We start from the raw sequence: 3,214 nt of genomic DNA, 5'->3' as shown, positions 1-3,214 counted from the left end.
CCATTTACACAAACTCATTTTGATCTACTGAGAAAAGCAATGCTGTCCTGTGCTAACTAAAAATGTCCTTGATTCTACTTTAAGCTATGTATATGAAAAGAAAACAAGCATTTCTAGTCAGATTTTTAAAGCGAGTTGTTTCTAAAAAATAATAATAATAATAATCCATTTGCTTAATTTTCAAAACTATCTTCTCAAGGAAATAGAATAATATGTAGCTTAAACTTTTATGCATCAAATGTCTTCTATCTCTTATCCATGTTCATCTTTTATGGCTGACTGATATTTTCATCTGCTTTAAAAAACTTGGACTCAAGATAGGGCCAGCCAGATAGTTCAGTGGACTAAAGCGCCTGCTTTGGCAGGTGCAGGGACCAGGCTTTGACAGCCGGTGTGCCATGCCAGCCCCGCCCCCGCAGCCCCCTGAGACAGTGACTGAGACTGGGTGTGATGGCACACACCTATAATCCCAGCGCTTGGGAGGCTGAAAACAGGAGGATCACTACAAGTCCAATCTGTGTAGTGAGACCCTGTAGACCCTGTATAAAATGAATAAATAAAAAGATAAAGCTACTGCATGACATACTCAGAAAATGACAAACATCATCAGAGAACTGATGTGGACACTTTGCGCTAATCTCCTGAACCCTGCAGAGAAAGGAAGCCAGCTTTATCAGAGAATTTCCCAGACCATATTTTAAGTGCTCACCACATCATAATAGGGCAGGTCTGGTTGGCTGCAGGGAAAAGCAGCACAAGTGTAGATAATTACAGAGGAATGCATCGAGTGATTACAGGATTCCTGTACTTCAACCAGAATAGAACTCCTAATTATCTCAGAAGCCTAATTTTACAAAAATCAGAAACAGTTACCAAAGAAACTACACAAAGTGGTAAAAATCTTAGACTATGGAAATGTAAAAGACATACAAAAAATTTGTCTATGAGGGAAACAGATCCAGAACCCCGGCGGTCTCTGTGGTGTCTTTGCTCTCAGCCTATTGGCCCCACTTAGCCCAACTGACCGCAAATAAGCTCCATCGAATATCAGTTTGTTTGACAAATTCATGTGAAAGCCTCCCCAGTCTTGCTGGTCTTTCTTCCTTTTAAAAAGTCCTTCAAGTAGTGTTATATGTTAAAATTCCATCTCTTGTTTATTTCATACTTTTTCTACCTTCTGTGTTGTACATACAGTCAAAAAGAAAGGGCAATAGAAAATAAAGCCATAAATCCTCAGGAAGCACCTTGTGGCCATAATGATAAATGAAATGAATCAAACACAAAGCAACTTAAATATTGCATGGTTTCTCTTCTATGAGCACCCCTAGCTGGGCGTGGTGCAGCTCAATTGTCCTCCCTGCACTCCCGAGTTTAAGGAAGGTGGATCACCATGAGTTCGAGGCCAGCCTGGGCTACACAGTGAATTCAAGGCCAGCTTGAACTAAACAGCAAAACCTCTTTTTTGTTGTTTTTTTGTTTTGTTTTGTTTTTTTGTTTTTTTGGTGAAACTGGAGATTGAACTCAGGACCTTATGCACAGAGCCTCTCAAAAAAAAAAAAAAAAAGAAAGAAAGAAAGAAAGAAGAAAAGAGAATCACACAGAGAAACCCAACATACAAACAGCAAGAAGACAGATCACTGGAAGTAGAGAGACATCTTTCTCAAAGGAGAAGTGAGAGGAGAAGCAATAGGAAGGGAGGTGCACTATGTACACGCACCAGGTCCGCACGAGGAATGTAAACCTGTATGCCACAAAGTTGTATATGTGCTGCCGAAGAGAGCACTGCACACCACAAACATGTACTAATAAAAGAGCGAGGAAAAGCTTTAAAACTGAACCCAATTAGTAAATGAAAACACAAACTTCCTTAAACTCCTTACACTTATCATCATCCCTAATAGGAACGTCCATATTATGCTTGCTTGTTAGTTTTAATTGGCAAGACACTGGGAGTTCATTAAACAAGGAAAAAATAAAAACATTAGGCCCAGGAGTTGAACACCTACTGAGTGTCTTTCATTTTTACATATATTGCATATAATCTAAGTCATAATTTTGTAATTAGACACAATTTCCCTAAATTTCAGAGAATATAACCAAAGCTTTCTCTAGGCCAGTAGCGGTAAATGCGTGGTAAGGGTGCATGCTATTTGTCTTTCAAGACCAAAATATGTTAATGTATAGTTGCTTTTTTCTAAACTAAGCCCTCAGTATTCAGGTTTAATTGTAGTGTTGGCACTTTGCAATAAATCAGCGGGTTTGGGTTGCAGTCTGCACCCTCAATCTCGAAGAGATTCACCATCAGTGCTTTAGACTTTTGTTTCTAAAAGGGTGGCTTCCAAATCATTTTTAGGTTATTGGAAATGTGAAAAGGTGAAATTGGTGGTGTCACCACAGACTTGTTAAGCCAGAATCCACAGGTTAGCAAGATCTCCAAATGATTCATATGCCATTTTTTTTTTTTTTTTTTCGGAACCAGGGATTGAACTCAGGCCCTTGGGCTTGCCAGGCAAGTGCTTATTCTACTGAGCCATCTCCCCGGCCCCTGCCATTTTAATTTTGAAAGTCCTATAGTACCTAGTCACCTTGTGACTAACACAAAAATCTCACCAGGTGTGTCCGGCTCCAAACATTGTCCTTCCCTCCACACTACAACAATCACTATTATGGGTTCCAAGTTGCATTGTCCCTACCTTCCATATGCCTCTGACAAGCTTTAGGGCGCTGGTTGACTTGGTCTCCTGCTGGCCCCTCCCCTCCAGTGATCCAGGTTCCACCACGATTTCCTTCCGGAGAGTACAGTGTAGCTTTCACACCTCAGTTCCTACTGCCAGGTGGGAATCTACTTAGAGCTCCAAAAGCCTGCTTAGGAACACGGTGGCTTGCCAATTTTAGGATTTGCTAGAGTTTTCTATTTTTCTGTTTTGCTTTCTTCTTCATCATGGTTCAGTGGGAACTGAATCACTACACATACAAACAGTAGTAATTGTTTAGAGAAGGTAAAGAGCTATAATCACTGAAACTAAATGGTACAAAACACTCACACAGAGAAACTTCTATATTTGCATGAAATTTTTCATTTCTCTAATGACCTCAACCTTTGATATCATATGAGCTGTACTTGTCACTGAATGTGATTATTTGTGGAAGTTGCAAAATTTGGAGAAATAAAGAAGCTGATCAGGCTGAAGAGCCCACCATAGGAACTTTGTCA

The 3,214-nt window shown here is 40.0% G+C and overlaps 1 pseudogene; it reads left to right on the top strand.

The window, feature by feature from the left end:
* Positions 1-3,214, top strand: part of LOC105741735 — a 27,581-nt pseudogene that overhangs the window by 17,913 nt on the left and 6,454 nt on the right.

This window comes from Octodon degus, unplaced genomic scaffold (assembly GCF_000260255.1).
Source record: "Octodon degus isolate 3935 unplaced genomic scaffold, OctDeg1.0 scaffold00021, whole genome shotgun sequence".
NCBI classification, from domain to species: domain Eukaryota; kingdom Metazoa; phylum Chordata; class Mammalia; order Rodentia; family Octodontidae; genus Octodon; species Octodon degus.
This window is presented reverse-complemented; position numbering and strand designations above follow the sequence as displayed.